The sequence below is a fragment of the Lissotriton vulgaris genome, chromosome 4_1 (genome assembly GCF_964263255.1).
Source record: "Lissotriton vulgaris chromosome 4_1, aLisVul1.2, whole genome shotgun sequence".
In the NCBI taxonomy this organism is placed as follows: domain Eukaryota; kingdom Metazoa; phylum Chordata; class Amphibia; order Caudata; family Salamandridae; genus Lissotriton; species Lissotriton vulgaris.
Window position 1 is genome coordinate 23361176 of NC_141691.1, and position 12060 is coordinate 23373235.

A 12060-nucleotide genomic window follows, 5' to 3' on the forward strand; every position below is an offset into this window, starting at 1 on the left:
ATAAGCTGAAACAGACTTATTTACATGTTTCCTCGCTTTCTCAATTTGTGGACAAATTTGATTGGACCACCTCCATTTATGTCTTTGGCATATATTGGAATATACCAAGGCAGTTTGAGGAAAAAATGCCATCAATTGCTCAAAGGTGTCCTTTAAAAGCATTTCCAAACCTACCCTAGTCAAAGTGCCCAAATCATTGCCTCCACAGTGCACTATTATGAGGTCAGGGTTTGGCAAATGCAAAAAGGTTTTCACCAATGGTATCAATTGGTGACATCTCAATCCTCTTTGGCCAATCAATTTGATTTCCACATTTTGTAAATTGAGGTTGTGTAAATTTCTGTTATCAGCATACCTGTGAGCCCAATGGATGTAGCTATGTCCAAGAATCCAGACAGAAAACATGGTGAGAGGAGGTTCTGCTGCAGTCAGATGAAGTGTGGGAATGAAATGGCAGTTGAAACAGCAGGAGTTTGTAAAGAAAAAAACTGTAGAGTTTCAGTGCTAATGATTCACTAGCAGTGATTGGTGGATTTCCATTTCTGAAAACAGAAAGTTAGGGTGCATGGATGTGTTCTTTGAAAGATGTAATTTGAATGGTTAAGAAAAAATGATTTTAAGAAACATTGCAGTGGATTAGCAGGTGTACTGAGAGTTCAGAGTTCATTTGAAACATTGTTGTGTGAGCTTGTAAACATGAGAGGTTTTTCAGGAGGTAGTTGCTATGGAAAAAGGGCAAAAAAGGGCAGAGGGGGGAAGGGTGTTGATTTGAAAAAAGTGAGGGAAGAGTTTTGATCGGGTGACATGAGAGATATGTGTGATGAAATACAGCATTTCTGTGCCTTTGTTGGTTGCCGCCTCTGGAGTGCATACCTTTTGCTCTGCTAAAGAAAAATTGGTGTGTGTCTGAGACTGTTTTGAAATTCAAAAAGCATTTGCTAAGGTGAGAAAAAAATTCATTTAATTTAGATAGAGACTAGTATAGTTTAAGGAGAAAATAAGGAAGCCAGCTGTGTATTTAAAATGCTGTTTTGTGTTAAGTGTTTTCATTATTTTTTCCAAAACGATTTTGCTTCTTTGACAAATTATAATTATAGATAATGTGAAGTATTAGTACTGACAGGGTGTGCTTGTACATAGGAGGTGTGCTGTGTTTTCAAATTATGACCAGAAAATCGTTTTTTTAAATTTATGAGACGGATAACATGGGGTGTGCTTTTTTAAATAAATATTTCACTTCCCAACATGAATATGGGAGAATATTTGCTTGTTTGTTGGTTTAAAAACTCGTTTCTTGAAGTCATTTAGGTTTCACAATATGTTCTGCAAGAGTTACATGGGGGCATATTTACAATGCTTATGAGACACATTCACGTCATTTTCCCCATTTTAAAAGTGACTTTAAAGGTGGTGCCAGGTCCTTGTTAATACACCCTCATGAGTGCTTTGCAAATTTAAATCATTTTCTCCTGGTGTATGTGCCTTGTAAATACGCCCCTATGGGTGCTAGACAATTTTAAGGTACTTCTCCCATGAATCTGGAAGACTAATTTGCTTTCATGATGTGTTTAAACATCGTGCTAAGGTGAGAAAAGATTTATTTTATTTAAAAAGAGATTAGTATGCTTTTTGGAGAAAATAAGGAAGCCAGTTAGGGTGTGCTTGTACATAGGAGCTGTGCTGTGTTTTCAAATTATGACCTGAAAATAGTTTTTTTTTTAAAAAGAAATACTTTTCACATTTATGAGAAGGACAACATGGGGTCTGCTTTTTTAAATAAATATTTCATTTCCAAACATGAATATGGGAGAATAATTTGCTTGTTTGACAGTTTAAAAACTAATTTCTTGAAATAATTTAGGTTATCTTGTAAGTTAACTACATCCTCTTGAGCTTGTTCCATAGCTCTTTTCACTTCATCCATGGCAGTAGCAGCTTCATTTTGTATAATTGGTCCTCCTAGTGGATCCTGACTCAAAGAAGTAGAACTCTGACTGTCTTGAGAACTGTCTCTAGCAATCTCTGCAGCAATTGTGGCTTCTTGCTCTATTTCTTTGTTCAACATTTGCAGCTAATTTGGAAACACAGGACATTATATGGTATCCTTGGTTGCATTAAAAGAATCTTCGTAACAGAGAACATCTCAAAGTAGTTCCCCTTCTGTACGCCATGGCTTAAAGAGTTGCAAAAGAGCTAAATAGTAAAATTCTCTTTTGTCTGGAGATTCGCAACTCAATTTTTGATGATTAATCAAATGGCCTTTTCTCTGCTTCACTAGACATCCTTCACACCCAATGACAGCATATTTTCCATTATTGATAACTTCATACAAACAAGTGTTGGATACATACTATTTGGATAGTATGTATCCAACATGTTTGTCTTCAAAATATCTGTACTGTTTGGTTCTTTCTCTGCCAAATACTCAATTTCTTGTACAGATATTAAAACTCGGTTTCGTGTTGCAGCAAGACCTAGACTCACCCAAATGATTGTTCTAGATTTGGCATAGAGACTTGCTGATGATAACCGATCAGAAGATTCATATGCTCCAATTTCTCGATGCAACAACATCTTCAGACTGAAACTGTATATTTTTTTACTCATGTGAAATGTCCTCCCACATTTCCTTCAGTTCTGTTCTTTTCTTTTTTGTGATTTAAGACGTCACATATCGAGCCACAGCAATAGAGTTGTCAGCAACGAACTGAATATCCATGTTAGCATTCCACATGGACAAAATCACTGGGTTGTAGTCGTTGATGTATTTGGACTCTTCGTTTCCTTTTAAATTGTATGTATTTTTTGGTGATTTCCTCATAACAGTATGTCGCAGAGAAGACATCAAATTATTTACTCTTCGTTTAGAAATCACTGGTCATGGAAACCCGAAACAACATTTTGTGTAGAACTTGTCCTTGTTTCTGAATTTTCGACAACAGTACTTTCCACAACAATTGGATTGAAAGCGTAAAACTTGTTGCCTTAAACTTTTCTTCGGTAGTTTTCGGAACAGCAAATGTTGAATTTTCTTCAAGGAAACTCATCACTGTGCCATCCGAATCAGTTCCAAATTTGGCTGCCTCTTTAATCCATAACAACATATGTATGTGAGGAGCACCTCTCGCTTGATACTCCTTTCTCCAAAAGAAATTCAAAACCTCTGCACGGGGAGGATTTTTTTGTTGGTAATAAAAGACATCATAGCTTCAAATCTATGATTAAAATATCTGCATACATTCACTGGATCCAAAGAACAGAGTTCTCCTGGTGTTTTGAATTCTATATTTTGTATGTTTCCATTTGACTCTCTTAGAAATTGAAGTAAGTCGTCCCATGCAAGACTCATTGTCAGTGAAATTGCTCTCCCACCCTCGCAGCTCCACCTTTAAATGAGGTGCCCCTACCCCTGCACTCTTGAGTGTTAGTGATCAAGGTCCTCCTCCACCCGCAGGTTTCCTTGCACCTCATCCCTGGTGGTCCAGTGGACCTTGGTCTTCTATCTCTCACTCTGCTCCTTCACTCGTTTTTTTACCCTTTCTAACTTTCACCCTTCTGCAACTTTCTGCATCTCTGCTCTTTTGTGCCTTATTTCTGCCCATTTTCCCTTTCTCTCCCTCTGCTCCTTCACTCGTTTTCACTCGTTTTTCTACCCTTTCTATCTTTCACCTTTCTGCACCTCTGCTCTTTCTTGCCTTATTTCTGCCCATTTCCCTTTCTCTCCCTCTGCTCCTTCACTCGTTTTCACTTGTTTTTCTACCCTTTCCATCTTTCACCTTTCTGCCCTTTTCTGCATCTCTGCTATTTTGTGGCTTATTTCTGCTTATTTTCCCTTTTTTCTTTATCCCTTCTTTATTCCCTTTACCTTTCCCCGCCGCTGCTGCCCCCGTGGCCCCTCCCCCCCAGCGCGACCGGCCCAATCCAGCTCCTCTCCGCGCTCCCGCCTCCCAGCTGTCCAGCCCTCCCGACCCCTACTTAATGGCTATGGGCACAGCCATGGTGCACCAAAGGCACGTCAAAGGCAAGCATGTTTGCGCCCCTCCGCGACCAGCACCAGGAACCAGGACCTCCGCCCCGCCAACGCTACAACCCAGCAGCACTCCACACACTCAACCCAGGCAGCAACAACAACTGCAAGCTAGCATCACCAGCCGACACCTATGGACCCTTCAGCTGTCACCACTGCCGGCACACTTGCAGCACCGCCAAGAACACAGATCCTGCACAACCCGGCCTTAATTACACAACCGAACCGAAGACCCTGCAATGCATCCTCCTCAACGTCCGATCCCTCCACAAACACGCCATAGAAATCTGGGACCTCCTCGACAGCACCACCCCGAACATAGCATTCGTTACCGAAACCTGGACCAACACCACCTCAGGACCGGCAAGGATACAAGATCTACAGGAGGAGGAATTGCCATCGTCCATAAATCCAGCCTCCGCCTGAGCACACTCCCTGACGAGTCCACAGAACTGATGGAACACCTTCACTTCAAGATACTGGCTAGCCCCACTGCCGCCCTCCAAGGAACCCTCATCTACCGACCCCCTGGACCCCGTAGAGCCTTCACCAACTCCATCATGGACATTATCTCCCTGCAGGCCATCGCATCCACCAACTACACCCTGCTGGGAGACCTCAACTTCCACCTCGACAATCAACTGGACCCCAACACCACATGCCTTCTGGACAACCTCCACAACATTGGACTCTGCCAGATCGTGACCGAGCCCACGCACTCAGCAGGACACACCCTTGACCCCCTCTTCACTACAGGAAACTCTATCACCTTCAGCCATACCACCGAACTCCCATGGACCGACCATCGCTGCGTCCACTTCACCTTCAGAACACCCACCATACACCGACACCAGCACCTGCTTCCACAAAGAAACTGGACCAAAATCACCGACGACCAGCTCATCTCCACACTCAACAACTCCACCCCAACCATCGCGGAAAACGACGACCCCAACACCGCAGCCCAAACCCTGCATAGATGAATCTCGGACAGCACCAACACCATAGCCCCCCTCAAAAAAAACAACAATACCCGTGCCAAAAAAGCCAGATGGTTTACCTCCGAACTTCAAGAGTCCAGGCGCACATGCCGCCGCCTCGAAAAGACCTGGAGAAACACCAAATCCACAGAAGCCCACAACAACTTCAGAGCCGCCACCAGCGCTCACCATCAACTCTTTAGAGAAACGAGGAAAAAAGCGATTGAAGACAGAATCTCTACCCACGCACACAACAGCAAGGAACTCTTCAGCATCATCAAGGAGTTCGCCCAACCCACCAGCGAGTCTACCGACATCCCTCCCTCACAAGACCTGTGCGACAAACTCAGCACCTTTTTTCACCACAAAATCAAGAGCATCTACGACAACTTCGACGAAGACAACCAACAAACTGAACCCTCACCAACCACCCCAGACACCCGGAAACCACCGATCGATGACTGGACAGCCCTCAATACCAAAGTGAAGACAATAAAGTCAATCTACTCAGGGGCCCCCACTGACCCCTGCCCCCACCACATTTTCAACAGAGCCGCTGACACCATCGCACCCATGCTCTGCCACACCATCAACCACTCCCTGGTGACCGCCTCATTCCCTGACGACTGGAAACACGCCGAGGTCAACTCCCTCCTGAAGAAACCCTCAGCGGACCCCACCGACCTCAAAAACTACAGACCCATCTCCCTGCTCCCTTTCCCAGCGAACATCATCGAGAAAGCCATTAACAGCTAACTAGCCACATTCATTGAAGAACACAACATCCTCAACTCCTCCCAATCCGGCTTCAGAAAAAACCACAGTACGAAAACCTCCCTCCTCACCTCAACAGACGACATCTGCACCCTACTGGACAAAGGAGAAACAGTAAAACCTCATCCTCCTGGACCTATCAGCGGCGTTCGACATAGTGTCCCACCGCACCCTAATACGCAGACTCTACAACGCAGGAATCCAGGACAAGGCCCTCGACTGGATCTGCTCCTTTCTCTCCGGCAGGACGCAATGGGTCAGACTCCCCACACCTACCACCTGCGGAGTCCCCCAGAGCTCCTTCCTCAGCCCGCCACTCTTCAACGTCTACATGGCTCCACTTGCCCCCATCGTCAGAACCTACGGACTCAACATCGTGTCATACGCAGACGACACCCAGCTTATCCTCTCCCTATCAAACGAGCCCAACACCGCCAGACGCAACTTTTGAGAAGGCATGAAACACAGCTGCCTACAACTAAACACCAACAAAACAGAAGTAATCATCATGGGCCCAAACCGCGACGCATGGAGCGACACCTGGTGGCCCACCGCCCTCAGAAACCCACCAACCCCCACAGACCACGCACGCAACCTGGTAATCATCCTTGACTCCGAGCTCAAAATGGATCACCAGGTTAAATCTGTCTCAACTTCCTGCATCCACACCCTCCGCCTCCTTCGTAAGACCTTCAAATGGATCCCCCTTGAACACCGAAAGACAGAACCTCACGCCCTGGTCACCAGCAGACTCGACTACGGCAACACACTCTACGCGGGAATAAACAAAAACCTCATCTGCAAGCTACAGAACATCCAAAAAACCGCCGCAAAACTTGTCCTCAACCTGCCAAAACACTGCCACATCTCCCAGCACCTGTGCACACTCGTCTGGCTCCACGTTGAGGCGAGAATCATCTTTAAGATGCTCACCCATGCACACTAGGCCCTCCACGACACCGGACCAGCATACCTGAATAGCCGGCTCAAATTCCACACAGCCAAAGCATAGAACGCCGTTCCGCTCCACCTCAGACAGACAACATCGCTCCCCATCTTCGCAAGAAACCTCAAAACCTGGCTCTTCGACAGACTCCCTCCTTGATGGAATGGAACATGCACCCCCCCACCCCTAGCGCCTTGAGAGCCTTACGGGTGAGTAGTTGCGTTTTAACAAACTCCTGACTGACTGACTGAACTCCTGCTAAGCTAAGAGTGAGGAACCATGTAGGAGTTCCTAAGTTTCTTAGCATACATTTTAATTCCTCATGACGACGGAACCAATACTCGTTTGTACCATGCTGACATGCCATGATATTGATTAGCTGAGATTCCAAAATACTGTCTTGCAGATTGACTTTCTCCATAAAGTCCCTCGCCAAAACATTTTGCAGATGTGCTCCACTTTTCAGTATATGGTTCACTGCATAAGAAAGCCCAGACAAGTCACTTTCATACAGTAGATGAAACAAATACGGAATGCATTGACGAAACCTTGGATCTTCAGCATATAATCTTAAAGTCCGGTTTTCAGCTGCAGGAATTTGAACTGGTCGATCGTCATATTGTCCACCTCGACCTGTTGGAAATAACTGTGGAAAACAACAAGCTTCCAAACTTTCTTCCCATACACTAATGGGACTTCCTTTTGCTACTTTCATTTGAAACTAGTCAATTGCATTTCCCATTACTTCTTTGGAATGCAAAGGATGAACAGTATAATGTTCATATATTTCTTCACTTCTAGACACATCAACTTTTTCAATTTGGCCGGCTGAACACTCAATGTTTTCTTCTGCAGCTGTTTCCTCTGCTTCAACACTTACATCTTTATAGTACTCATTGTTTTTGACCAAATGCCACGTTGCCTTTTTGACTTTCCTAACATCCACTAAATCTTGCCAGATTTTCTTACTCTTTGTCGGAACCCCATTAACTAGAATACCCAGAGGTTCCTCTTCTACTTTTTCTACACCAATTGTATCAATATTTTTCTTGAAACCTAGAGACAAATAAACAACTCTTCCCTTTAATCCTCTCTGTAAATCTGAAGGAGGCAATTTCCCTATCTTAGGCTCCATGCGAACAATAGCCTGAAAAGGAAGGACACACTGAATCAAAATAGATTCATAGGTGTTTAAATCCATCAATTCAGAAGGAATGTCTACCAACTCAAGGTCATTATGAATAGCTCTAGCAGGCATTCTGTTTTCATTTAATTTTTTAAAACAATAATTACAAATACGCTGATCAGAACTCAAATCAAAAGAATTCTCCACCAACAAATAAGTTGCAAAATCCTTCCATTCACTATTATTTCCCATTTCACTTTTTGCATATAAATCAACTAACCTAGTCTGAATCTTATAATGCGTCCGTCGACAACACACTCAAGAAAAATTAGGCCTTTCACTTGATTTCACCTTAAACTTGGTGATTTACTCGTCAAACTTTTCTGTACTTGTACTGTATCAATTTCTACACTGTCCTCTTTTTAACCAAAATAACAAAACTCAATTTCTTCACAAATGTTCTTCACATCTAATTCAGATCCATGCAAAAGAGCACTGTTTAACTGTTTAAGCTTAAGTGCTGGCCTTTTTGCATAATACAACCTTCTCACTAATTTCCTCATTTTATTATGATGCACTGCCAACATCCTAAAAAGATGAAAAACACTCTGACATACTTTTCTAGAAAGACAAGCCAGTGAATGCCCATGCAAACCTGTGTTTTCTCTCACTCTGCAAGGATCTAAGTCTTGCAACATTTTCTGTTTTAGACTTTTCTTACTATATGTACGTAAGAAATTACAAAGCAAATCGATTGAATCCTGTTGCACACTACAAATACTACTACACTTCCAAGTGTAGACTGGACCCTTAGTACGTCTCCCTAAAACTTCATCAGCTAACACCTCTTCTGCATCTCTAGACACAAGTTTCTCTTTTTCCATCAGACAACCGTCTTTCACCTCATATGCTCGACCACTGGTGTCAACTGCATGCACCAAAACATTCTCCTGGAAGTAACTCTCCTCATTAAAAAATGGCTCAGAACTTGAACTATGCATCCGTTCTCCAGAAAAAACTTCACAGAAATTAGTCCGATTAATTATTCTTTTCCATCTACTGTTCGATTTGAAAACATCAATTGCCTTGCTAAGTACCCTAATTCTATTGATTACTAAAATAAATAATTTTTTCTTAACTTCAAAAGCCTGATCAACAATCTTCTCTACACTTTTCTTTGCTTGTAAAAAGCAGGTCTCTGTTTACCTTTCTTAACATTTTTTAACAAATTTAAAAAACTACCCTATTGCGAAACATTCGTCTACGAATGTCTCTAAATTGGTTTTGCCTTCTATTCCTATACATACTGTTCTCTCCTGCTCCAGTAGTAACATTTTGGGGGACCTCTCCTTTTTTTTCAAATTTGCTCTCTCCTTCCGAAAATTCACATTCCCATTAAAAAATGTGTTTTATCTACATATGTTCCGAAAAAAAGACTTAGTTTTCTTACGAAGAGCTGTTTTTGTGTTTTTTGAAGTATTTGTTGTAGGAGAGTGCTTTATTTCCGTTGCTGTTTTTGATTTTTTCCGCTTTGCATCTTTCCTTCTCCTCTGCTTTGAGGGCATATTCCTTACTATTTAAATCTTGATTTCAATCTGTGGTAAAGAAAAAAATAACACATTATAGACCACTATTAGCAAACAACAAAGCAATGACAATAAGCAAACGATATAAACACTAGTTTACAACATATCTAAGTTTATACCACAGCAACTATATAACTAGGAGTAAGACAGAGAAAAAGAGCTAGAGGGAGTAACACAAAAACACAGAGAGACTCAGACAAAGAAACAGGTAGAGGGAGTAAAACATAGAGAAGGAGTAAGACAGAGAGAGTGAATAATATATTGTAAGACAGAGAAAGGATGTAATAGGGAGAGGGAGTAAGTCAAAGAAAGGGAGAAAGGGAGTAAGTCAGAAAAAGGGTGTAACAGGGTGTAAGACAGAGAGAGGGTGTAAGAGGATGTAAGACAGAGAGAGGGTCTTAGAAGGGGAGAGGATGTAAAAGAGACTAAAACAGAGAGAGCCTGTAAAAGGGAGAGAGTAATTTTGAGAGAGCTTGTAAGAGGAACTAAATCAGAGAGAGGATGTAACAAGGAGTAAGTCAGGTAGAGGGTGTAACAGGAAGAGAGGAAGAAAATAAAAAGTCAGAAAGAGGGAGAGAGGGTGTAAAACAGACAAAAGGTGTAGTAGGGAGTAAGTCAGAGAGAGAATGTCATGTATATGTCTATGTATTTATTTTTGTATAGCGCATACCTCACCATTCGATCTCAGAGCGCTAGCGAAGGACTGAGCTGTGGAGGGCTGACGTGGGATTTAATATCAGTTAAAAAGCCAAGTTTTAAGGTTTTTACGAAAAGTTTTGTGGTTTGGCTCCATTCTAAGAGATAAAGGACGGGTGTTTCAGGTGGAAGGGCCTATTTTAGAAAAGCTTCTGTCCCCATTTCTGACTGTCCTGACCTTTAAATAGTGTTTGTTAGAAGAACACAAGGTTCTCTCTGGGCAGTAGTCTTGGAGCTTTCTCTGCAGGTAATTAGGTCCGGAGCCATTGATGGACTTGTGCACCAGACAACATATTTTGAAAGAGATTCTTTTTCTTATTGGGAGCCAATGAAGAGCCTTCAGGCATGGAGCTGAGGGGGTGCGAGGTGGAAGATCAAATATAAGCCTTGCAGCAGATTTTTGTAAAGTCTGGAGTTTAGTTAGAGCGCTGTCGTTTACATCAGCCAATAGCGCATTACCATAATCAAGGCGGCTGATTATGAGACCCTGAATAGGAGGTTTGCGGGCGGCAAGTGGAAGCCACTTGAAGATCGTCCTAAGGCTTCTCAGTAGCCCTATACTGGAGTGGACAACCTTATTTATGTGTGGGGACAGAGATAGTTTGTCGTCAATGATGACTCCCAGATTTCTGACTGAGTTTTTTGGGGTTGGGCATAAGCCTAGAGATGTTGGCCACCATTCATCTGTCTAGATTTTATTTGCCATGCCAAACAGCATGATTTCCGTCTTTTCTACATTTAACATTAAGTAACTGTTAGTCATCCAATCTTTAATGGCAATCATGCACTGTTAGAATCTCAGTTTGGCATCTGCTGTTGAAAAGAGAAAGGTTGTAAGACGGAGTAAATCAGGAAAAGGATGTAAGAGTGAGTATGACTTAGAAATTGCTGTAAAAAAGAGAAAGAGGGAATAAATCAGAGAAAGGGTGTAAGAGAAAGTAAGTCAAAGAGAGAGTGTAAGAGAGTGTAACATAGAGTCAGGATGTAAAAAGGAATAAGTCAGAGAGAGGGTGTTAGAAGGGGACAGGTGGAAAAATAGAGTAAGTCAGGAAGAGAATATAAGAGAGACAAATACATTCTTGATAATGCTTGGTAAAGAAATGTTGGTGCATAAAGGAATTGTATTTTGTAAGTGAGTGAGGTTTCAGTAGTGTAATGAAATGCGTGTACATCTGACCTGTGCTCTGTTTTTTAAATGTTATTTAAAAAAAGATTTCAGGCACATGAATTGATTTTACATTATGGACAAGGAATAAATAGTATCTGCATGATTTAAAAAATATATTAGCACATTTCACAATCATGTCACCTGTGTTTTCCCAGATTAGTAGGCAGATTGTGCAGATGAGGTGAGGCCTGTCCAGGGGTGCAGAGGAGGTGAGGCCTGTGTCCAATAGTGCAATGGACAGGACTCACCTCCTCCGTGCCCCCTGGACAAGCCTCAATGTATTAGATATAATAGATCATAACAGGATGCAGATGGGGTGAGACTTGACCAGAGGTGCAGATGAGGTGAGGCCTGTCCTGGGGAGCAGAGGTGGTGAGGCCTGTTTCTAAGAGTGCAGTGGACTTGACTTCATGAAGCCTCTCCCCCACTGCACTCTTACACACAGGCCTCACCTCCTTTGCACCCCTGGATAGGCCTCTTTCCCACTATGCTCTTGAACACAGGCCTCACCTCCTCTGCACCCCTGTACAAGCCTCACCTCATCTGCAACTCGGAACAGGCCTCACTTCATCTGCACAATCTACTTCCTAATCTGACGAAACACAGGTGACATGATTGTGAAAGGTTCAAATATATTTATTTAATCTTACAGACACTATTTATTCCTTCTCAAAAATGTAAAAGCCATTTATTTGCCCCAAAATAGTTTTTTAAATAACATTTAAGAAAAGGTGCACAGGTCCTATGTACAAGCATT